Source organism: Malaclemys terrapin, chromosome 25, assembly GCF_027887155.1.
Source record: "Malaclemys terrapin pileata isolate rMalTer1 chromosome 25, rMalTer1.hap1, whole genome shotgun sequence".
Lineage (NCBI taxonomy): Eukaryota > Metazoa > Chordata > Testudines > Emydidae > Malaclemys > Malaclemys terrapin.
In genome coordinates, this window is record NC_071529.1 from 7,536,511 (window position 1) to 7,562,798 (window position 26,288).

General features: G+C 42.1%; 1 protein-coding gene across 9 annotated transcripts in view; it reads left to right on the forward strand.

Annotated features, from left to right (window-relative positions):
- TANC2 (tetratricopeptide repeat, ankyrin repeat and coiled-coil containing 2) overlaps positions 1–26,288 on the forward strand; it is a 610,881-nt gene that overhangs the window by 98,003 nt on the left and 486,590 nt on the right. For all 9 annotated transcript variants that reach the window (XM_054014274.1, XM_054014267.1, XM_054014275.1 and 6 more), the window contains one exon: positions 19,396–19,459. The gene's annotated coding sequence lies outside the window, so the exon portion shown is untranslated. The remainder of the gene's footprint in view (positions 1–19,395; positions 19,460–26,288) is intronic.

Sequence of the window (26,288 nt, forward strand, 5' to 3'; positions counted from 1 at the left end):
TATGGCCTGCATCTGCTACTGCTATGAGCTGGCGAAGGTGACCCCACTGGCGACCGTGACGGGTCACTCGACTAGGGTGCAGGTGTCATCGGCAGCCTTCCTAGCTCAGGTGCCGATCCAGGAAATCTTCCACGCGGTGACCTGGTCGCCCGTCCACATATTTTGCTTCACACTATGCGCTGACCCAGCAAGCTTGGGCTGATGCTGGTTTCAGCAGAGCAGTACTCTAATCTGCAAGACTGTGAACTCCAAGCCCACCTCAGGGATTCTGCTTGTGAATCACCTACAGTGGAATCAAGATGAGCAAGAACTTGAAGAAGAAAAAATGGCTACCTATCTTTCATAACTGTTGTTCTTCAAGATGTGTTACTCATGTCCATTCCATTACCCCCCTCCTGCCCTCTGTCGGAGTTGTCGGCAAGAAGGAACCGAGAGGGTGCAGGGCCAGTTGCACCTGATATACCACGCCATGAGCGCAGCACTCCAGAGGGCACCACAGCTGGCCGTTTGGGTACCACTAAGGCAAAAGTCTCTGACGGTTGAGCACATGGGCACGCACACGTACAGTGGAATGGACATGAGCAACACATCTTGAAGAACAACAGTTATGAAAGGTAAGTAACCATTTTTTCCTCAAGACTTGAGAGAGAAGGGGTTTTACTCCTATTAATTCCTAATCCCAAAGACCTAGAGGGGCCTCTGGCCCATTCTGGACCTTTGTTGTCTCAACTGACATCTCAAGAAACAGAGGTTTTGCATGGTCTCCCTGGCCTCCATCATTCCCTCCCTGGATCCAGGGACTGGTACACCACCTTCAACTTAAAGGATACTTTCACATTTCTATCTTCCGTGTCCACAGAAGATTTCTTAAATTTATTGTGATCCAATGCCACTACCAATTCACCCCCTGGGTTTCACGAAGAGCATGGTTGTAGTAGTGGCCTTCCTCAGATGGCGAGGTGTTCAGGTCTACTAGTACCTTGACAACTGGCTGATCAAGGATCTGTCAGAAGCTCATGTACAGAACATCATCAGCATGGTCCAAGCCACCTTATGAGTGCTGGGCCTGTTGATAAACAAGCAAAAGTCATCTCTTGTTCCAGTTCAGAGAATAGAATTTATTGGGGCAGTGCTTGAGTCGACCCAGACCAGAGCCTTCTTTCCGGAAACCCAATTCCAGACTGTCGGACCTGATATCTGAGGTCACGATCCACCCAATTACTACAGCCCAAGTTTGCTCAAGCTGCTGGGGCACATGGCCGTGTGCACTTACATGGTATGGCATGCAAGACTGCATCTCAGGCCCCTTCAGATGTAACTGGTGTACTCCCCGAACAGATGCCACTTGGACTCGGTGCTCATTGTTCCACCCATGGTCCTCACCTCCCTGATCTGGTGGAAGGACCCAAGGTTGGTAATGATGGGAGTACAAGAACTCTGAGGAGCAGCGACTGCACTCACTGGATGTTAGGCATGTCCTTGCCTTCTACATAGAGAGGACTAAACACTTTTGCAGCTCTTTGTAGTAGTAGTAGAAAAGATGAAAGGACTTCCAGTATCAACCCATTGGATCTCATCCTGGATAACCACCTGTATTCAGGCTTGCTGTGAACAGGAGAATGTCACACCTCTGACCTCCTACCCACTCACTCTACAAGAGCCCAAACCTCTTCAGTGGCACTACTTGCACAAGTCCCAATCAGAAGAGCATTATATCCGTGAACTCTGAGCCCACCTCCTGAGGTACTGCTTGTGAATCACCTAATGTGGAATGGACATGAGCAAGCACTCGAAGATAAAATGGTTAGTAACCTTCCGTTACTGTTGTTCTTTGAGATGTGTTGCTTGTGTCCATTCCATGACCCACTCTTCTACCTTTCTGTCGAACTTGACCGGCAAGAAGGAACTGAGAGGATATGTGGCCAGTGGCGCCCTTTATACGATGCATAAGTGCGGGCACCAGAGGAGGGCGCTAGAGCTGTCCTGACAGATACCACTGAGGGAAAAATCTCCGGCAACAGCACACACAGCATGCGCACACCTAATGGGGAATAGACATGAGCAACACATCTCGAAGAACAACAGTTATGGAAGGTCAGTAACCGTTTTTATACAACAATCACTAAATAGCACATCCTATTTAAAAGGGAACTCATGCAATTTAGAGTTGGAATTAGGTCTCTAGTACTAGACTGTTTCTTACATAGATATGCACAGAAGTTATAGCTGTGATTTTAATCTGATTTCAGAATGCCATCCAAACTTAAGCAGTTTGTCAGATGAATATCAGCTGCTGCAAGTGACAGACAAAATTAGAAGATCAATCTCATTGTAAAATGAAATTCCCTATACATGAGGCCAGTTCAGACATTTCTCACCAGTGCAACTGGTTGAGCAGCCTGTTTAGTTCAGTGATGAAGTGGCATGGCTTTCAGAGACAGATGGTCATCATAATTAATGCCTTTGTACTTTATGTTCTCTTGACAGAAGAAAAAATAAGTTGTTGATTCCTCTGAGGAAATTTGGTCACACTGTTAAGATCATTGTACCATATACAATCTGTACTAAATTTGTGTTGGAGATTTCAAAATAAGCAAATTAAATTAGTCTTGCAATATTGCTGTGAAATTTCTACTTAAATACAAAATCTTTACTATCATAAAACATCACCTTAAGGGGAGTAGAATTATGGAGTTCTTATTAATTTAACCTTATCTGGCATCCTGTTGACTTTAAATTATGCACAATATTGATGTCTGCTATGTTGTTGTAGCCGTGTTCATCCCAGGATATGATAGAGACAAGGTGGGTTAGGTAATATCTTTTATTGGACCAACTTCTGTTGGTGAAAGAGAGAAGTTTTTGAGCTTACACTTTTGTGAAGAACTCCGTGTAAGCTCAAAAGCTTGTTTCTGTCACCTACAGAAGTTGGTCTAATAAAAGATATTTCATCATCCACCTTGTGCCTTGCACTATATTGCTGACCATCTACCTAGAAAAATAGAATAGATGGTACTTTATGAATCAACAGCTTGATTTTTCAGCTGTGGTGAGTCCAAAAGCCACTGGGTTCTCAGCACCTCTGAAAATCTGGTTTATGTTCAGAGGGATAGCCGTGTTAGTCTGTCTTGCATCTGAAGAAGTGAGGTTCTTACCCACGAAAGCTTATGCTCCCAATACTTCTGTTAGTCTTAAAGGTGCCACAGGACGCTCTGTTGGTTTATGTTGTTTCTCTTCAGTCCATTTAATAAAACTCAACAAAGTGGTTCATCTGATGATGGTCAAGGAGTAAGCAACTTGTAATATTTGCTGTGGAGCAACTTAGCACAAGCCTCTGCCATCATGTTACATGAACCTAAGAAAATTCCAAAGGTAACCTTAGAGCTTGTTCTTAGCCCAGGAAGCTAAAATAATAATAATAATAAAAAAAAAAAAAAATAAAAAAAGTAAATAGCCAAAAATCTGAAATTAATGTAAGAAAGAGAAAGATTGGGCAACCAACCCATGGGCAATGAAGACCCCTAAAATCTAACATTTAGCAAGATGAAATATGTACTTATTTATCTTAATTTAATGAAATGGTTAGTGATCTGGGTTCCTATTGTATAAATTAAGATACAGTATTATAAAGAGGTCAGTGATCCGTTCTTCTCCATGATCACTGAAGATAGGACAAGAGGTAATAGGCTCAATCTGCAGCAAGGGAGATTTAGGTTAGATAGCAGGGAAGAGTTTCTAATGGCAAGGAACGTTAAGCATTAGAATAGGTGTCTAGGGAAGGTTGTGAAATCCCCATCATTGGAGGTTTTTAAAAACAGGCTAGATAGCCTTAGCGCAGGGGGCTTGACTAGATAACTAGAGTTCCCTTCCAGCCCTACATTTTTATGATTTTATGTAGAATAAAATAATCACACAGTACAATATCATATTAAGAGCTGGGCATCCAACCATAAAACATAAATAAAATAGCTCTTAGCAAATACAATAAGAAATCAATAACACACACAATAAATCCCTCCAACCCTGAATCCAGCTCATCTCTAAAAGCCGGGGATTCATAAAAATGGGATTTGCAATGTTCTGAGACGTTAAATATATTTGAACTTTGGTGGCCTGGAATGGCAGAAAAGTGATAGAGGGGGAATGAGTTCCAAAGTCAAAGACCAATCCCAAAGAATACAAGTGGCTTCCTGTCTTCTACATCAAGGGAGCTCTAGTTCAAGTGCCTCTGCTCATCTGAACTATAGCACAAAGGTTTGTGGAGAAAGGTGATATCTGTGGTAGCTGGGACCTAATCGTTAAAGGTTTTTATAGGTTTAAAAACACCTTGAGTTTTATCTAGAAACCTGCTGACTGCCAGTACAGGTCATGGAGCAATGTTTTATAATTTCAAAGTTTGGTGCCTTACACTGTTTCCCTTTTTAAAATAATGAAAGAAGTGTGTTCCCATTAATTCAGTTGACAGACCATACTGCTCTGTGATGTGAGTAGTCACTGAAATTTTATCTCTGAAACTAAAGGATTTGTTTTCTGGATATTATTCTGTCCAAAAGGTCTCATACACAGTAAAAAATCTTACAAATCATCAAAATATACATAGGAACATAGGAATTGACATATTGGATCTGACCTTGTGGTCCCTTTAGGACAGTATCTTACTCCAAAAGTGGCCAGCATCAGATGCTTCAGAGTTATGTACAACAAAATATGTAGTAGGAGGTTTAGGGATAATCTGCTCCCCAGTAAAATCTCATTATAATCCATAACAATTAGAGGTTAGTTTAAACCCTAAAGCATGGAGGTTTTAGATCCCTTTCAAAATGTTTTGTCAACATTAGCTGTTATAACTCTGGATAGTCTTGTTATCCATATAAATATCCAATCTTTCTTTGAACCTGTTAAATTCTTGCCCTGCAAAATATCCTCTGGCAATGAGATCTAATTATACTGCTGGATATTTTTCAAGGGGCAACACTGGGAAAGTGGCCCTTCCAATTAACGAGGCCCTTTTGGAATTAGTGAAAACCCTATAGAATACTCCAACTTTGTTGGCTCCCACAGCTGTGTGCGCAGACAAGCACTACTGTGTTTCTGCCCAGGGATTTGAGTGTTTTCATTCTTATGCAGCCATGAATTCTCTGGTGATTACGACTGCGAATGAGCGAGCGAGGCAAAGGACGTTCAACTCAGCCACCAGATAAAGAGGAACCAAAAGAAATGACATGTTGGATAGAATGATTTATTCCACTTCATCTGTTCAAATGTGTATAGCTAATCAGCAAGCACTATTTGCTAAGTTTAATTTTTTTAATTGGCAGTCTGTCAAAATTTACAGATATGCTTTCTCGAGACACAAGGTAATAGTTCAAGGCTATTTTGGCAGAGGGCCGTCAGGTAGCAAAAACATCTCATCAATTCGTGTTGGATGTTGTAGAAGTTTCCTCTAGAATTATTACCTCTGTAATAATAATGAGAATAGTCTTGTGGCTGCAAAATTCTGGTATTGTTCCCAATATACAACAGGCTATAGAGGACCTTCCCTTTGATGGTCCTTTTCTATTATCAAATAAAACTGACGAGACATTACATTTCTTCAGAGACCATGGATGGCTGTTCCTTAGAGGTCTCTGTATCCTAAGAGATGACAGCATAGACCTCCAAATCCTTAGTACTCGCAACAATTCTGTAGACAGCCTGTCTATCCACCCAGGCAATTTGATTTTTGGAAAAAGAAGCATAGACCTCAGAGAAGGAGATCCTCTAGCTCTGGCTCCAATCAGGAGGCTCGTACCCAACTATCTGTGGGGAAACCTCCCTTTTGGCGGTTCCCATGAGGATAACAGTTCAGTCACTTGCAGTTTGGTGGCTATTTCCCCTGTTTAGGAACAGACTATCCCACTCTTTAGGTGCTTGGGAGGCCATAAAGGACAGGTAAGTCCTATGTACCATGAGATGGAAATATTCAATTCTCTTCTACTGCCCCGCTTCCCACTCTCCTGCCTTCACCATTTTCAGGGACCTATCTCGTGAGTCTCTGCTTGTTCAAGAAATTTGGACTTTTCTCTCCTTAGGGGCTGTAAAAGGAGTTCCTGTGCAGTTTCAAGGAAGGGGTTTTTACATGAGGTATTTTCTAATTCCCAAATCCAAGAGCAGCCTGGACGCATTTTGGACACCTCAGAATTTCAACAAGTTCATCAAGTATGTGAGATTTTGTATGGTTTCCCTGGCATCAATGCTTCCATCCCAGGATCACAACTCGCTTGTTGTCCTTAAACTTCAGGACCCTTCATGTCAGGGTACTCCCAAACCACAGGAAGTTTCTCAGATTAGTGGTAGGGGGCCATCATTATCGGTACACAGTACTTCCTTTTGACTATCATCAGCACCTCACATATTCAAATCACAAAAATTCTAATTGACATGAATTGGCTTCTTCATTGATGGCCAAAGTGAGAATGAGCATGGACACTGACACTACTCTCTTCTCCTAGAGATGATCTCTCAAGGTCTGGTTGATGCACATGGGTGAGCCAGTGATCTATTTTTTGGATGGTGAACTGTTGTCTCTAGGGCTACACCATTTTTCATGAGCCATAATTTTTCACGTAAGATAAAAACTGTGTGTGTGTTGTGACAGACCCAGACCAGTGGGGTACAGGAGTCTGGTAGAGGGCAAATATACTGGTCACTGGATGAGTAGTTTTCTGTTCCCTGAGTGACCAGAGCAGGGGCTGCACTAGAGTAATCAGGAACCTGCTAGAACCAGTTAAGGCAGGCAGGCTAATTAGGACACCTGGAGCCAATTAAGAAGAAGCTGCTAGAATCAATTAAGGCAGGCTAATCAGGGCACCTGGGTTTTAAAAGGAGTTCACTTCAGTTTGTGGTGTGTGTGTGTGTGTGTGAGGAGCTGGGAGCAAGAGGCGCAAGGAGCTGAGAGTGAGAGGGTGTGCTGCTGGAGGACTGAGGAGCACAAGTGTTATCACACACCAGGAGGAAGGTCCTGTGGTGAGAATAAGGAAGGTATTTGGAGGAGGCCATGGGGAAGTAGCTCAGGGAGTTGTAGCTGTCATGCAGCTGTTACAGGAGGCATTATAGACAGCTGCAGTCCACAGGGCCCTGGGCTGGAACCCGGAGTAGAGGGTGGGCCCGAGTTCCCCCCAAACCTCCCAGTTGACCTGGACTGTGGGTTCTTCCAGAGGGGAAGGTCTCTGGGCTGTTCCCCAACCCACATAGTGAATCTCTGAGGCAAGAAAATCCGCCAATAAGCGCAGGACCCACCAAGATAGAGGAGGAACTTTATCACAGTGTGTTTGTATTTATATAGAGATGTGTTGAGGCTGCTTCCTCACTCTGAACTTTCGGGTACAAATGTGGGGGCCTGCATGAAATTTTTGAGCTTAACTACCAGCTTAGATCTGGTCCGCTGCCACCACTCCCAAAGTGCTAATTCCTTTCCCTGGGTAGCCTTGAGAGACTCTTCACCAATTCCCTGGTGAAAACAGATCCAAACCCCTTGGATCTTAAAACAAGGAGAAATTAACCATCCCCCCTCCTTTCTCCCACCACCTTCTGGTGGATCAAGATCCAACCCCCTTGGATCTAAAAACAAGGCAAAATCAATCAGGTTCTTAAAAAAAGGCTTTTAATTAAAGAAAAAGTTAAAAATCATCTTTTTAAAATCAGGATGGAAAATAACTTTACAGGGTAATTAAACTTAGAGTCCAGAGGAATCCCCTCTAGCCTTAGGTTTAAAGTTACAGCAAACAGAGATAAACACTCTAGCAAAAAGGTACATTTACAAGTTGAGAAAACAAAGATAAAAACTAACACGCCTTGCCTGGCTGTTTACTTCCAAGTTGGAAATATGAGAGACTTGTTTAGAAAGATTTGGAGAACCTGGATTGATGTCTGGTCCCTCTCAGTCCCAAGAGCGAACAACCCCCAAAACAAAGAGCACAAACAAAAGCCTTCCCCCCACCAAGATTTAAAAGTATCTTGTCCCCTTATTGGTCCTTTGGGTCAGGTGTCAGCCAGGTTACCTGAGCTTCTTAACCCTTTACAAGTAAAAGGATTTTGGAGTCTCTGGCCAGGAGGGATTTTATAGTACTGTATACAGGAGGGCTGTTACCCTTCCCTTTATAGTTATGACAAGATGAAAGTGCGTTTTTCTGAAATTGCACATTTGAATGAACCATTGAAGTCCATTTTCCCCTCCTTTCATTGGAAATCCTTTTTATTACCTTTTTTTTTGGGGGGGGGGGGGGGGGGAGAAAATTCTATGGGCCCTTGGATGAATCACTCATCTTGACATTTTTTTTTTGCTAGTGAAGGGGGTTCAGTAATTAATTTTAAGTAGACTTGCAAGTAAAAGTAATATAATATTTTGTGAAGAAAAAGAAAGCTGCAGGGTATGATGACTTTAATTATAATTTTAAAGTTCTTTTCTTTCCTTAATTTGGGGAGGGTTGGGTTTTTTTTTTTTTTGTGTGTGTTTTTATTTAGTAGTAGTACTTTGGGGAAGTGTGTGTCTGATTTCTTTTTTTCCTCTACTCAGCATAGTGCAGTATGTGAAGAAGAATATATTAGATTCTTCAAAGAAAATAATACCAAGACACTTGAATTACATTGCTGCACTGTGGCTATGCTTAGACTATTCTAAGTGAGCTCTGGCCTCCACTACCAAAGGTGCCTGTGTATGTATATCCACCTGGTAGCACAGTTGGTTCCAAACTAAGGCCCCACTCCTGAAATTTTCTCCATGTGGTCAAACTCTTTTTTTCCATGCAGATCATTGGGGCTCAAGGCCTTGCCTGCACTGGAAATTTTTTTGTTTGTTTGATATAAGGTAAGGCAGTGTTTCTCAAATACGGCCACCATGGCTGCATGCAGCCTCCAGGGGCTTTTCTTGTGGCCACAGCCTCCTAGATGATGATTGTCGGGGGAGGAGGGACAGCAGCAGTCCCTCTGTTGGGGCCTCCAGCAGGGTTTGAGCCTTATCCCCTCTGGGGAGACAAACACTGGAGGAGCAAGCAGCCAGTCAGTTCCCCACCTTCCCAGGAGTGGTGGAGTCAGGCTTCAGCCCTGTGGTGGCAAGTGGCAGGCTCCAACTGCAGGGCTTCAGGCTCCATCTCCAGGCACTGGGGTCTGTCTCAGGGCTTTGGGCTCTGTTCCCCAGCTGCACAGTGGTGGGCTCCAGCCCCTGTCCATATGGCAGTGGGCTCTGGCCCCGGGCTCAGCCTTAGAGCATTGCCCCAGCCCCCGCTGCTTTCCCCAGGCCCCCATTCATTACCCCCTATCACCCTGGCCCTGCTGCCTCTCTATCCACCTCACCATTCAGGGCTTAATTGGTATCCTGGCATGCCAAGACTGAGTAAGCCTGCTGTGAAAAGTGATATTTGTATGTTTGTTAATATCACTTTTCACAGCAGACTAAGGCTATGTCTACACTAGCACTTTTGTCGAACGGGGTGTGAACAAAACACCCCCGACCGACAAAAGTTTCACAGACAGAAGCGCTGGTGTGGACAGCGCTATGTTGGTGGGAGACGCGCTCCTGCCAACATAGCTACTGCTGCTCATTGGTGTGGTTTAATTATGCCAGCAGGAGAGCCTCTCCCGCCGGCATAGAGCAGTTACACAGGAGACCTTACAGCGGCACAGCTGCAGTGGTACAACTCTGCTGCTGTAAGGTCTGTAGTGTAGACATAGCCTTAGTAGCTAGCTGGGAGGCTGTGAAAAGTAATATTAACATACAAGTATCACTTTTTTCACAGCAGCAACTTACTAGCCAGCAAGTCTTTAAAAAAAAAAAAAAATACAAACAAACAAACAAACAAAAAAGGCAACCAAAAAAACCAAAAGGAAAAACAACAAAGACAAGAACGTGCAAAGCACCTTATTTGTGTTTCTAGTCTGTTTAGGTCCAGTAAAAAATAGAAACAACTGTACATTATTTTTATTATTGCAAAAAACCCTACATAAATAAATTACAATGATTTGGAAATGTATATGTGCATATTTATTCGTTTTTCCTAAAGTTAATTAAGTATTTTAGGAAAAATTGTCAGAGCAGCCATCAGCAAGAGTTGGTGGCCACACTCTGAGGCCACCAAAAAATTTGTTGCGAGACCCCTTGGGCTAAAGTGTGAATTTAAACTCGTCTTATACTGGACTAAGAATGTCACCAGGGAGTTATACAGAAATAATTATGTGGATATAACTGGTAAAAATTTTCCATGTAGACAAGGCTTAAGTTTGCTTCCTCTTTTGAAGAAACAATATATTGGTGTAAGGGACTGTGATAACTGGTTTTACTAACAGATCTCATATGGTTATGCAGTTTTTTTTCAGTGATAGCTTAATGTAAATGTTTTAATGTGTAATACTACATTACTGTGTACATAAAGTGGTTATGAGATGCAATCTGAAAGTGCTTTAACCATATTTAATGGATGGTGTTGAGTAAGTATGAGAATACATTTCCCCCTTCTGATGATTAGGCATTTTAAATGTAACAAGAATTGTATTAGATTTAGGTAGAAGTCAAAAACTGGCAGAAAGGGGAACAAATGTCAGATGATAGTGAGTAAAGAGAAGAGCTAAAATTTAAAAGTAGAAGATCCATGGAAATATCCTTGCAGATAAAATTGGAGATACTCAATAATGGAATGAAGAGGGAGATGGGCAGGGTTTCAGTGTTCATGTTAGGCTAAAGTGAACAGAGAATTTAAGATGAGATTGAAAAGTGGCATGGTATCTCAAAAGAAAAAGTAGAAACTTGGCACAGATGGGCCTTTATGAGCAACTCCTGAGATAAGAAAGGCCAAGGCTGGAGGAGCAGAGTGAGAAGGTAGATAGAAGAGCAATGAAAGGGGGCAGAGTAAACGTATGTAGAGCTCTGAAAACAAGAGTTGGGTTTTTTGTTTTTTAAATTGGATTTGGAGACTTATGGAGAACCATTGAAGCAGTCAAAGAATTTGGGCTGCTGTCTTCTACCTACCTGGACTAAGAAGATTTTCTTGGAAAAACAGAACCAGAAATGGGGCCTGGCTTTTCTTTAGTGACCAGAAAATGTTTTGATATGCTGTGAATTGGAAAAACCCTCAGGCTTTAGAATATTAGCGTATATCTGAATCATGCCTTGTAACATGGTAGCATGGTTCAGATTGTAAAACAATGTGACTGATTTTTTTTTTTTTTTTAAATAGAGAAGAAGGGGTAGAGAGGGAGTTGTTCATAATTGTTTGTTTAATATTCTGTCAGCAAACTTGTTGAGATACAACATTTCAGAATTTAGAAGTCTCATAACATTAATTAAAGTGCAGAATCTACAAGTATAATTAGAAAGAGGATTATAGACATTTAAGGAATAAAAGCATTTTAGCAATGTGCAGATTTTATTGACAGCTCACTAAGAGCTGCTGCAGTCACATAAAGATTTGTAATGTAATTATGAGTGGATGGAAGTTCACTCTTTAGAGACTCACTGCAGAGAACATTCATGAACTACACTCTGAATACAGATGAAATACCATCAAGCAAATTATGGGTCATCAACACTCATTATGTATGAAGTATAAACTATAGATTAACTAGTACTGTAAAATACAAAACTGAAAATGTGTTGCTGCATTATGAGGTGTTAAGTAGACCCATGACAGTAAGCTGCTGAAATATTTTAAAAGAAATATCTTTAGTTATCCAAAAAATGGTATAAATTGTTAAGCTTTTCAGTTATCAAATTGTGAAGCATCCACCACCTTAACGAAGAAAGCTGTCTTCCCTCTATCTGATAGCTATTTTTAAGGTACCTCCTATTGTCTTACTGTCTAAGTGGTGGCAAACAGTTATGAAGAAGACATAAAGAGGCTTAAAAGGTGCTTGCTTTCTTGGGATTGTGGATTTTTTATGGAGGTGATTGATAAGGAAAGCCTTTCTTGGTCTGAGCCTGGTTAGATCTGGGTGCAATCTGGTCTCCTTCAATTACAGGTGTTTGTTTCAAATGCTTTGACCACAGCATTTGAAAGTCTTAACCCGGATTTCTCCAGTAGTATCATTCCTGTGGAGAGCAAATGTCTTGGAGGGTCGTGAATGACCAGACAACTTGGGAGATATTTCAAGAAAAATACTATTGTATATTGCTATTTTAGCTATAGTACATAAATTCTCTTAAATTGTTTTGGAAATATAAGTTGTTACTTTAACATTTAACTACAGTAACAAAATACTGCATTTTAAAATGGCCAAACTGACTATTTCATATAATTTATATACAAACATTTCCCCCCAGTATTATTGGTGATCATTTATTTTAAAAAAATCAACGAGGAGTCCGGTGGCACCTTAAAGACTAACAAATTTATTTGGGCATAAGCTTTCGTGGGTAAAACCCCCACTTTTTCAGATGCATGGCCAGAAGTGGGGTTTTTACCCACAAAAGCTTATGCCCAAATAAATTTGTTAGTCTTTAAGGTGCCACCGGACTCCTCGTTGATTTTGTGGACACAGACTAACACGGCTACCCCTCTGATTTATTTTTAAGTTATGGAATCTGTCTCCTAGTAATCATAAAAGTCAGGAACTAGAAGCACTGGCTGGAGACAAGCAGCGTATGGTTTGAAACTATGCAAAGTTCCCCCCATAGCTCTATTTACGAACCTGACTGCATACTGATCTGTAGCACTTACTATTATTATAGCCCTCTGTTTAACACTGCCAAACTGTACAGTGGTTTTGAGATGCAGATGAAACTATCTAACTCAGTTTCTCTGTTATTTGCTGCCAGTCATCAATATATTTTTCATGAAGTGCAGCTTTCTCTATATTGCCTAGAAGTTACTCAAACCTTCCAGACAAATAAAGTTCAGCAAAGAATTAGAGCTTGTTGATTTTCTGTATTCTTCACTTGTATTCATGCAGACTAATAATACTCTATTATGAATATATGTTGCAGGTGTTTTTTTGGTTTTTGTTTTTGTTTTAAATCAACCCTCTAATAGAATAAAATATGCCACTCAAGGGGCTTGCTGTAAAATAAAGGTAACCAAATGTAGTCAGTTTTTCTTTATGAAAAGCTGGTTTGAGAACCTCTTCTCTTCTTTCCCAGAAAATTAGAGAGAACTGTTGTTAATGTTAAATTGATTCTGCATCTAATGTTTTAGTTCAGACTAAGTGTGCCAAGAGAACCAAAACCCACATACTGTTTCTGTTTCCCTGAGTTAAGAGATCCCTGGATCATTACAACATGAATTATACATTAAAATTACTACAAATATTGCTACTTTTTATGACATTCAGTAATACATAGCACTGTCTAAGAAGACGGTATAGCACAGTGTGTGGTTTTTTCAAACTATTACCAAATATATATTTTTTAATTATTTTTGGTGAAAGGTTTTAGATTGGAAAGTGTGTGTGTGTGTGTGTGTGTGTGTCCACACAATAGTGTAACCTTAACTCTGAATTTCCTGGATTTTCAGGTGCTAGGTTTTGGGATAACTACAACATTACCGCAATGTTTATTCCCCATGAAGTTACTGAAATGTATTGTCACCCTTAATTCCATTTTAACATAGTCTTTAAAAAAGATTTAAAAATGTATATATGAACACTAAACAAGAAACTAAAAGATTGCTGTCGTGATATTTCTAAGGATTTGAATATATATTATCAACCTTAAATTAGGGTTACCATACGTCTGTTTTTTCCCAGACGTGCCCGGCTTTTCAGCAATCAAACCCCCGTCTGGGGGGAATTGCCAAAAAGCCGAACATGTCCGGGGAAAAATACCGGCCGGGCACTTCCTGTCCCGCGGCTGCAGTGCTCCTCCCTTGACTCAGACTTCGGCTCTGTTTAAGAGCCAAGCTGCCCGAGCCAGCGCTACTGGCTTCGGGCAGCCCCCTTGCCTCTGGACCCTGAGCCGCCGGCCGGGCACTTCACTTCCCGGGCTCCAGCTGCTCTGCTCCGGCGGTGCAGGGTCTGGAGGCAAGGGGGCTGCTTGAAGCCGGAGCGCTCGGGCAGCTCGGCTCTAAAACAGAGCTGAAGAGTTAGGGGAGGAGCACAGCAGCTGGAGCCTGGGAGGGGAAGTGCCCGGCTGGGGGCGCAGGGTCCGGAGGCATGGGGGCTGCCCGAAGCCCGAGTGCTACCGGCTTCATGGTTTGCCGGGCAGCCTCCAGACCCTGCGCCCCCGGCTGGGTGCTTCCCCTCCCGGGCTCCAGCTGTGCTGGCAAACCATGGAGGCGCAGGGTCTGGAGGCTGCCCAGCAAACCGTGAAGCCGGTAGCGCTTGGGCAGCCCTTTTCGCGTGGCTGGGAGAGAGGAGGGGGAGTTAGGGTGGGGACTTCGGGGAAGGGGCGGAGTTGGGGCAGGACCGGGGCCAGTGGAGTGTCCTCTTTTTTTTTTTTTTTTTTTTTTTTTTTTTAAATATGGTAACCCTACTTAAATACTTTTTAAAAATGCAAGGGAAGAATCATAGTTACATCAAAGCCAGACTATATCAGCTAATTGCGCTCGCCTTAGAGCTGCTTTGCATCACAAAAAAAAAAAAAAAATCAAAGCCAATGAGATGTACTGGTCCATCTGGCCGTTAATTTGCAGTAGTTCTAGGCTTGGTTTACTCTATCAGTTTGTCCCTATAACGAAGTCATTCAGGATGTGGAAAATCCACACTTCCGAGTGATACATTTATCCCAACCCAGGGAGGTGGAGTACCTACGCCAACAGAAGGTGGTCTCCCGTCAGAATAGGTAGAGTCTTCACTAAGTACTGCAGCACTGTAAGTGTAGACCACCCCTTAGGGCAGTGGTTCTCAAACTTTTTTTTTCGCAGACCACTTGAAAATTGCTGAGGATCTCGGTGGACCACTTAATGATCTTTCCAAATGTTGTTTGTACCATTAGCTAACTATTGTAAAGCCCTTTGGATAAAGCACTATATAAAAAAACCTTAATAGTAATAAAAGTTCTTTTTGTTCTACAAATAAAAGCACACAACTCATATTTTAATATCAGTAGTCTTACCTTTATAATGCAATGGATGTGCCCTCTCTCCCACGCCATGGCAGCCCCCAAGCTTGGGCTGGGAAGAAGGGGGGGGTCTCCCTCTCTCCCCCACCGCAGCAGCCACAGAGTTAAAGCTGGGACCAAGGGCCATATCTCCTCAGCAGCCACAGCCCTGGAGCTGTGGAAAGTTGCCTCTTTCTCTGGTCACCACAGCCATGCACATCTGAAATTCCGCCCACCCCCTCTTCTCACCCCACTGCCCCCTCCCACCTACCCCTCTATTCCCTCCAAGGCCAGCATCTCACCTTCTCCAGGGCCAAGCACCTTATTAATGGAGCCACACCTGCGTGGCTCCCCTAATTAGGTGGGTGGCCTTTCATTCTATTGTGTGTGGCTGCCCAGGCTAGCATCTTAGAGGGAACTATCTGTGGACCAGCTGAATGGAACTCGCGGACCACTGGTGGTCCATGGACCACAGTTTGAGAACCTCTGCCTTAGGGTTTGTCATTACTGATACAAAGGTGGGTTTTTTACAGTGAGATAATTAACATGCAGTAGTTTTCTCACTTGGAAATCCTAAATGGAGAGAAGGCACTTGTAGTTTTTACCGTGAAGGCAGTGAGGTGAGGTCAGCATTCTACTGTGCATGACTGACCCCACTTAGTTGTCTTGCTGTAAATATAAAGTGCCTTATCTCCACTGTTTTTGCAGAGAGACATCTAATAAGCAGTAAATATGCAGCAGTACTGGTTTAGAGGACCGTGTTAATGAGGCTGGTGGTATGTGAAGGGGGCAGGGAGCACTCAGCCTCTGAGTCCCAGTGTGTCTGTGCTTTGAGCTCCCCCAGCACTACTGCCTCAGTTCCCCTGGCAGTGTTGCCTCAATGCACAGTGAACCAGGGAAGCAGTGACTTGGCAAGCCTTTCAAGTGCTGATGAACAAGCTGGCATGTAGCCACAGACTCTTTAACGAGTAATGACAGTGGAGATGGCTAATCTATCAATGAGAATACTTGACATGCGCCCAGTCTCCCTCATACTGCTGAGTAATTTCAACCAATAGAATTATTGCATGAAAATTAGCTTTAGAGAAAGGATGGTGTTTGGTTGAGTAACTCTGATGTCACAATAGCCCCACTTAATTTACCATTACTGAGGACCTAAACCTGACTGTTCCTGATATAAGCATAAATTAGATACAATTTTAATAACTTAGCTTAATTATAACTTCATTTCTTCAAATATAGCATATGCACAAGATTTCAGTTAATTTTATTTTCATTGAAAGTTTGGAGTGTCTGCATTATTCCATTATTAAGATGATTCAGGACAAATAAAAGATGGACACAGAAGGCTAATTTCTTAAAGGACATAGTTTTATTTAATTTTAATGGATAAATTGATCAAAGGATTTACTTGTAAAGCCTCAGAAAATGTGTTCTGTATTCTGAGATAAGTGCTGTTAATTAGGAGCGGATGTGCTGTATTTTTTATAGTGTTACTTCCCTCTTCCCCTGGGGAAAGGCTAGGGACCCTGAGTAGTGGGTGGATGCAGATGAAAGAAAGTTCTGGGTTTGATGGGTTGGAACTGGAGTTGGAGAAATCAGGCACAAAGCGATCACTTATAGGATGAAGAACAAATTAGCTTTTAATGATTACAGCTGTCTGGTGCCTCTGAATGAGTTCTGGAACTAGCATCAAAACAAAAGGAAAGGGGCTACTCACTCACAATTACAGCTGTCACCTTACTCCACTAACTGTAATCATCGTCTCCGAGATCTTCTTATCCTGCAGCATTTCCCTCATGGTTATCACCACTAATGGTCATAGCTGCCTCCCCCCCCCCCCCTTCTGGCCCCATAGAGCTAGCAATTCAAAAACCCTTTAATTTGGCCAATCAAGGCCAAGGCCCATGGAGATGGAAACATCTCCGACTCTGACTGTCATTAAGTCTGCCATTCCCTGTATCTGCTGTGGGCCTTTCTATGTACAAGCTAGATGACTTCCTGCAGACTTTGTCTCCTTTCCCCATGGGTCAGGCTTGTTATAGTACAGAGTAAAAAGGTTGTATCCCTTTAAGTCCAAAATTCTTTGATTTCTGATAGGCACTGTGACATCTTGTAGTAGTCATAGTTGCATTAGTTGTGAATGAGATACAGGGAGTCCTTGGACTTATGACACAATCTGTTCCTCAGAATTGCATTGTAAGTAGAAATGTTGTAAGTCGAAACTGCTTTTCCCATAGGAATCAATTATATGAAGGGGGGGATTGGTTCCTGAACCAAGGCTTGATACACTATTTTCACCACAGTAACCCAGATTTTTGTACTAAATTAATTATAGATGACTAATGTTGCAATATCCAGTGTATTTACTGTACACTGTATTTTGTAAACAGCATTCAAATGAACACACAAACTCACATATGCTGCTCAGAATGCTGGAAACACAGGCTCAGAAAGCCAAGGAGAATGGCACACATGCTGAGCCTCAGCCAATTGCTGTTCAAGCTTTCGGATTGGCTGGGGCTGGAAGCCAATCAAAAATAAGCAGCAACCCTACCCGGCAAAAAGCTATCCTGCTCCCTCGAAACCAATCAGAAGCGACCCCTTCCAGCTCTATACCAGTATGATGCAACCAGGAAGTGATTTCAGGCGAACTTTATGCAAATCAAGCGTCGTAAGGGCGAAACAAGCATTGTGGGGCAAAACAGGTAGTCAATTGAAAAGCGTTATAAGTGGCATCTGATGAATCCCTGTATATAGTTGAGAGTCACTGGTATATTGTTGGCAGGTGAGCCCATGGTAGTTCTTCGTCTCTTCTAGTGGTCTCAGGTAGATACTGAGGAGAAGAGGGGATAGTATAGAGCACTATGGAATACCGCAGGCGAGGGTCTTTATAGAGGAGGAACAGTTACCCCTAAGCACTATGGGCTTTGCTGGAGAGGAATGATAGGAACAACTTTGGTGCTGGGCCATCAGTTTCTGGTCTGTCATGTAGGCAGGTTAGCAGTATCTAGTGGTCTAATGTGTCAAAAGCTGCAGAGAAGTCCAGCAGCATAAAAGTGGAGATCCTGTCATTGGCTATAAGAACTGGTCATCTTTTAGTGCACCTGTAGCTCTCTCTGTTCTGTGCCCTGGTTTGAACTTGGACTGTAAGGTATCCAGGAAGTTGGCTGATGTCACATATTGGCGTTTAGCGGTTATGACTTGCTCAGTTATTTTGCTCAGGAATAGGAGGTTGGAGATGGGAAGGTGCTTGGTAACTTCAGAAATGTTAAGGCAGAATAACTTCCCAAATGTATGGAATGTGTGACTGTCAGATGTGCCAAAATGTTGGTGCAAGAGCATCTGAGAGGCCCCTGTTAAGGTTTTGCACTAAAGTGTAAGTTTGATGAAGCTGCGGTATGTATTGCTTCTTGAAATCTGTTGGAGGTGGAAACGAAAGCCTTATGTAGTGTTGGAATGTGTTATTTGCCAGTGTTGTAGGCATTGTGATAGTGGCAAGGAATGCAGGAGACTTGTCTCTTAACTTATTTCCATGCTTTTCAGTTTTTGAGCTAGTGAATGTGTCCTGATACAACCCTAACTGTCAATTAATTATAGTTCGTTTATACCTCTCTTCTTCCTTTCAACTTTTTTGTTCTAAACAGCAACAGGTATATCAATGAAGCCTTCTGTGATAATGTCCCAGTAGATGCCAACAAGCAGGATTCTGCACACATCACAATACTAATATATGTGATAAAACATCTTTCCATAGACTTTATACTATGTTTCAAAATACAGTACAATATTTGTGACCTTTTCAAAGATACCAGGTGATGTGGACTGATGAACTAATTAAACAGCTACTGTACATACTTGATACAAGAACAAAACTAAATCCTGAAATTTTCGACTCAATTTTAACTCCCCTTCAGTGAGAATTGTGCTCGAAGAAGAGCAGAATAAAAACTAAGTAAAGTCTTCAGGAGTTAACTCAAAAAGCTTAGTAGTGCGCACAAAAAAAAAATACTTACGGGTAGTTGCAAAAAATGGTATAAAGTGCTTTCTTTTTAAATATTACACTGTAGTGTATATATTGAAAGAAACACTACATTATACTTTCTCAGTTCTTCACATGAAAATCGTTGAGGGTGAAAAAAAGTGCTCCAGGTGATCAAAATTAATTTTGATCAGTTAAAGATTTACAACTATGGAATTTTAATGGTGAGGAGAACTAAGAGGTGATAGCTGATACATTAATACCCCGTAGAAAGCTGTGAGCTGTTCATGTGATGATATTATTGTAACTTTAATTTTGAATTCCAAAAATGTGAGATGTAGTTTGCCAGATAGATAAATGGAATGTTTTGAGGGTCTTAGTACTAAATTTTGTTGTTTTTTGTGTCTTGCAGGATTTTTGGCACATGGAGGAAGGCGATCATCACTTAGAAATTTAACTCAATTTCACATTTCAAGGTAGGAGAGCCCCCGCTTCCCCCATCTTATTTATTAAATCAGTGAGACTGTTCCTTCAAATAAAATGGAAATCCTGTATTTTTTTCATGTTCATGTCTGTGCTATTCTTTTATTAATTGAGAGGTGTAATACAGTCTTCCTTTGTCAGAACTATCAGTTTTAGTTCTTCTGACCTGATAGATTTGGAAAAGTGGCATGAAACGATCTTCCTTATTAATGTTTGAGCTTTGTCTTATTTCTTAGAGATAAGTGGCATAAAATTGAGTTAAATAAAAATATAATCATGCAGAGTTCTAAACTCTTCCTCTGGTTGTAAATAGCAACAAGCTTGTTTTTAGTTACTGATTAATATAACTTAAGATTAATTTTATAATAAAATTTGCACAAAATTAGTATCGTACTTTACTATCTACACTAAAAGCTTCCTCCAGTTTGTGCTGCCTCCATAGCAGCAGGCAGCCCAGCCACATCTCCCTGTTGCAGAGCTTTTCTGAGGAAAATTCCAAACTTGATTACCGAATACTAGACTAACAGCTTGGCTAATCACTTGTCGGTTTAATTCCCAGCCATGTCTCAGGGCTGCATTTGATGTTTTGGAGAGATTATCCTCTCAGTTCTGCTTTCTTTTCTGAGGTGTTTTCAGTGACTGGTCCTCCTGAAGGCTTCAGAGAGACCTAGGATGAGAAAAGCCAGAGGCAAAAGGGAAGATCTGGGTTCAGTGGGGATCTCAGCCGGGTGTGTATGGGGGGAAAAGGACTCTTTCACAACCCAATGCGGGTGGGATTATATCAACCCCCCTTCCCAGGGTAGGGAAAAAAAGCCAGTCAGGATTGGAGAGGCCATCTTGACAGTGCAAGAAGCAGCTTTGGCAGTACGTAAGGGGCCTTCAGCTGTAGCTCCTTTCCCCTGTTGCCACCTCTATAAAAGGCCTGCTCACCCCCCCACCCCCCCGGATACGTACTTGTATCCCAGGCTGAGTCCAAAGTATAGCAGGATCAAAAGGAACCCTGACAAGGTTATTGGTCCATTAGTAGGTGGAAATGGTAGAATTGTCAATAATAATTCAGAAGAGGCAGAAGCGTTCAATAGATATTTGTGTTCAGTATGTGTGACAAAGCCAGATGATGTATTCAAATGATGTGATGATGATGATGAAATACTCCCCACTTTTCAAACAGTGACATATATTAGATAGCAGCTATTAAAGTTAGACATTCTTAAATCAGAAGGTCTGGATAATTTGCATGCAAAAGTTTTAAAAGATCTGGTCAAAGAGCTCTCTGGATTGTTAATGTTGATTTTTAATACCTCTGAGTAAGTTCCAGAGTACTGGAAGAAAGCTAATGTTGTGCCAGTATTTGAAAAGGGTAAATGGGATGATCCAGGTACTTATAGGTCTATTCAACCTGACATTGATCCTGGGCAAAATAATGGAACAGCTGATACAGGACTCAATTAATAAAGAATTAAAGGAGGGTGATATAATTAATACTAATCAACATAGGTTTTGGAAAATAGGTCTTGTCAAAATAACTTGGTATCATTTGGATGAGACTACGGGTTTGGATGAGAAGGTAAGAGTGTTAGTGTAATATACTTAGGATTCTGGAAGGCAGTTGACTTAGTACCACACGACATTTTGATTAAATAACTAGAATGATACAAAATCAACTTGGCACATACACCTCTACCCCGACATAACGCTGTCCTCGGGAGCCAAAAAATCTTACGGCGTCATAGGTGAAACTGCGTTATATCGAACTTGCTTTGATCTACCGGAATGCTCAGCCCTGCCCCCCTGGAGCGCTGCTTTACCGTGTTGTATCCGAATTCGTGTTATATTGGGTCGCGTTATATCGGGGTAGAGGTGTATTAAGTGGTTTAGAAATGGCTAACTAATCTCAAAATATAATTAATTGGGAATCCTCATTGAGTGGGTGTGTTTCTCATGGTGTCCCACAAGGATCTGTTCCTTATGCTATTTAATATTTTTATCCATGACCTGGAAGAAAACATAAAATCATTATTGCTGAAGTTTGCAGGTGGCACAAATATTGGGGGAGTGTTAAATAATGAAGAGTACAGGTAATTGATAGAGTGATCTGGATTGCTTAGTGAACTGGGCAGAGTCCAACAATGTTTCAGTATGGTCAAATGTAAATGTATAAATCTAGGAACAAAGAATATAGGGTATATTTACAGGATGAGAGACTATCCTGGGAAGCAGTGAGTCTGAAAAAGACTTGGACTTTCTGGTGAATAATCTGCTGAACATGAATTCCCAAAGCAATGTTGTAGCTAAATAGGCTAATGCTATCCTCAGATGTTTAAATGGGGGCATATTCAGTAGGAGGAGAGAGGTTGTATTTGGCACTGGTACGACCACTACTGGAATACTGTGTGTCCAGTTCTGGTGTCCCTGCTTCATGGAGGATGTTGATAAATTGGAGAGGTTTCAGAGAAAAGCAACAAGGCTGATTAAAGGTTTGGGAAATGTGCTTTATAGTACTAGACTCAAGGAGCTCAAGCGTTTAAATTTATCAGAGAAGAAGATTATGAGGTGGGTTGGCCATGGTCTGTAAGTACTATGTGGGGAACAGAAATTACATAATATTATTAATTATTTGAATTATAGTAGCACCTAAGAGCCCTAGTCCTGGACTGGGACCCCATCTACAGTCATAGGCACTGTACAGACATAAAACAAGATGATGGTTCCCTGCCCTAATGAACTTACAGTAACAAGATGGCTGAAAGTTGAAGTTAGACAAATTCAGGCTAGAAGGAAGGCACAGATTTTTAACAGTGAGGGTAATTAATTGTTGGAACAACTTACTAAGAGGTATGGGGGATTCTTCATCATTAGAAAATTTTAAGTCAAGTTTGGATGCTTTCCTAAAAGATGTGCTCTAGTTCAGTCATCGCTATTGGACTTGGAGCAGGAATTAATTCAGAGAAGTCCTATACAGAAGGATAGACTAGATGATCACAATGGTCTCTTCTGTCCTTAAAATGTATAACTCCTGTGCATCTCTGCAGAAAGAGACCTATCTGACCCGTGTGGATACGATGCAATAGAGAAGGTTATAGCTTCTGGGCAGCCTGTTGGGACAGTCTGTGCCCTTGTGTTCACCCCTTTTACAAGATTGATAGATTTTGTACAAAGTATGCATTGTGAGGCATCATTTGAAAACTCATAATTTGCTAAGCATTATTGTCCTGGTAAAATATATGTGGCAACATTGTATGTAAAGTTATAAGATTCTACTGTATGATATTACTAAGACATGTTCCAAATCTGGAGAGCGCTCACAAACTACAAAAGGCTAGCTGACAGGTGAAAAATCTACATCTTGACAAAGAAACAGCTTGGGGTTCCCGTCCACACAGACGTTCTGTCTTCTGATCCTCAGCTGGAGATGATTTTCAAAGAAGGGAAAGAACTATAAGAAGGGAGAGCAGATGCCCCAAATTATCTCTCCCTTTCTCTCTACCCCTGGCATCGATGACACTTCAAGAACAAAGGAAGCAGCATTGGACTGGGGGAGGGCCCCACGGTGTCCCGGGTTTGGTGGGACTGCAGCCGGGGCCGCGTGTCCCAGCCCTGCGACGTCCTGGGCTTGGCGGGACTGCAGGCACGTCCGCGCGCCCAAGTTCTGCGGTGTCCTGGGCTTGGTGGGGCCTGCGTGCCCTAGCCCCGCGGCTTTCATTGGAGGCTGCAGCTGGGGCTGCGCGCCCCCCTTGCGGCTTCCCAGGGCCATGTCCTTCCCCTTCCCAGGGCTGTGCACCCCTGTCTCGCAGCTGGGCCTGCTCTGGAGCCAGGGCTGTGTGTCCCTTGTGGCTGCGACCCCCACTGCAGCCGCTGGAGTTGGGGCTGTCCCCACCCCCTATGTAACAGACAAGTCATGGGCTCCGTGATTTTTTGTTTATTGCCTGTGATCTGTTTGACTTTTACTACAGATAACTGAAAAAATCTTAGCTTTATTCATGTTTACCAATTGCTGGTGCATGAAGTTTTCCCTGTCAATATCTGGAATTAAACATACCCCACAAGTCCATCCCATCCTTCAGTCAGCACCATGCTCCTATTTAAAATAATCTAGCAAATTAATATACAGATTTCGTTGTGAAGCAGAGTCACTACAAACATAACATACCTGTCTTAGGCCTTGGCTACACTTACCAGCTAGTTCGACGGCTGGAAATCGAAGTTCTGGGTTCGACTTATCGCGTCTAGTCTGGACGCGATAAGTCGAACCCGGAAGTGCTCGCCGTCGACTGCGGTACTCCAGCTCGGCGAGAGGAGTACCGCGGAGTCGACGGGGGAGCCTGCCTGCCGCGTGTGGACCAAGGTAAGTTCGAACTAAGGTACTTCGACTTCAGCTACGTTATTCACGTAGCTGAAGTTGCGTACCTTAGTTCGAATTGGGGGGGGTAGTGTAGACCAAGCCTAAAACCCAGATAAGTAAGGGAATTAAATATGCTCTAAGGAGACCAGTCTTCCATCAACCCCTTTACCAAACTTTTCTCAGCACAACATACTATTATACCAAAAGTCCACAAATAATAATGTTAGGAGAAGGTAGTTTGGTAAAGGGCTATGTGGAGAAGAGAAGGTTGCAGGGGTAGATTTAAGGTTGAAGTACATGATCTGTGGTGTATAGTAATTGTATTAATGGTAAGGTATATGTCTGTGGGTAAGGAGAAAAGGTTGCTTAACTTTTCATTTGCTTCCTCTTGTGAGCTTGGGTCAGGTATGTTACGTTTCTAGCAACGCTAACTGCTTCACAAGGAAGTTTGTGTTTCTGAAGTAGGTTGTGTTAGGGGAGAGTATTTTAATGCAGGCTACATTGATTTTAGTATGAGATTTTTAGAAAAAACATTTAACCATTCTATAGTGTAATGTGTAGTATGTGTCTAAATATAAATGTACAGTTCATTTCTATGGAATAGTTTTGCTTCATATGTAATTGGATAAATTGCAATTTAGAAATGTATCAGTTAGGGAGACTATATCCACGTGGAGGTATCCCTGGCTTGGAGTGCTGGCCTCATTCCAGTACCAACACCTGCTATTTTTCATGCATACGGTGTTGTCAATTGAACACTTTAACAGACCAATTGCTGTCCAAGTTATGATGTCATGCTTTTTTTTTTACAGAAGGTAAGTGGTGAAAGAAACTGCATACCCTTTGGCCATTCATGCCGTAGGGAGATAGCTAAAATGTGGAATAAATAAGCAGAGTCAGACAAGCAGGTAGGGTCCAGTGTAGCAGCCAGCCAGTGGTTCACCTAGTTGCTCAGACAACTTTGTGTGTTTCATTCTGGTTTAAATAGTGAGTCTGAGCCAGTCAGAGAGGCTGGACTTCTCCTCCAGTGGGGAGCTTCATGAGTGGTGCCTATACTGAGCTAAGTTCCACTAGCCAACACTCCCTCCAGGTACCAACGAGTTGCTGAGTAGTGGTTGCTTAGGGTCCTGAAGTCCTGTGTTTGAGACCCATGATCCGTCACAGCAACTTGGATGACAAATTGAATTAATTTTAAAGAAAGTTTAGAAGAACACTTAGAAGCTCCATGTAGGGCACAGTATAATAATCCAATCTTGAGTTGATGAAGGCATAACTCACGGTAGCAAGGTCCACATCTGGAAAAAAAAAAACTGGAGCAGTTTCCTAGCCAGAGACAAAAAAGTATTCCAGTGAATGGCTGCTGTTTGATCATATAATAATAGCTTGGGGATCCAACAGAATCCACAGATTATGAATATGAACACAATGGAGGATATACACCTGCAGTTAAATTATTCTCACTATATCGTTTAGATGCAATTCCCCAATCTACCAGCATCACTTTAGTTTTAACTGGATTGAGCTTCAGCTATCCAACTCTCATCTGTGCCCTAATCTCTCCCCAAAACAGGTTCCAAGTATTCAGCAGCATTCACTGCATCAGGCAAAATAGAGGGCTTACATCATATTGAAATAGCTGCAGCACAGTCTCTCTCCCCTTCCTCCCCCACCCAGTAACAATGCAACACAGAGGGGAAACTGAGACCCATGTTAAGGGGTCACAAAAATATTAAAGAAAATTACCACTTTGTTGCAATGTTGAAGAAGCCCATGACTTGTACAGTACTCAAGAGGAAGCAGATATAAGGATGCTTCTGCATCCTGTATGTGCCAGTATGGCTTGATGTCAAAGGAACCATAGTAATTAGGTCACCTGGTACAGATGATATTGTCCTTGCTATTCACTCCTGGCCAAAAATGGAGCACATAACGTGGATTGAAACAGGAAGCATTACCAGCTCAACTGACAAACTATCGCTTCATACATGGGAGTGCGATTTGTGCCACATTCACTCCTGACTTCTGCAACATGCTTTCTGCTGTATGTGCATTAACAGGATGTGACTCTGTCATCCCTAACTGGTATGGGGGAGGGGCGGGCGGGGGAATCTCTGTTTAATGCTGCAAAACAAAGGGAGTTTACTACTTAAGTGATAATGACAAACTGGGAGAGAGTGATGGAAAAGCTGCAATTTCTGTAGCAAGGAAGTTGGTAGCAGTGCTGTATAATCAGAATGAGAAAGAAAAGGAGACCCACAGAGATCTGAACTGCTTGCACCACAATCTAACCATCCAAAAGGACAAGTCACTGCCCAAACTGCAACCTTGTGAGGACAGTTTTGAAAAACATATCAAAAGAGCATCTTGGCAAGCAAAGATTTGGATGTCTTCACGCATACCTGTTGGATCACTATAGCAGCATGAATGGAAAAATGTGGATGAACTACTTCCTGTATTCTTCAAGGGCCCAATGGCATCTG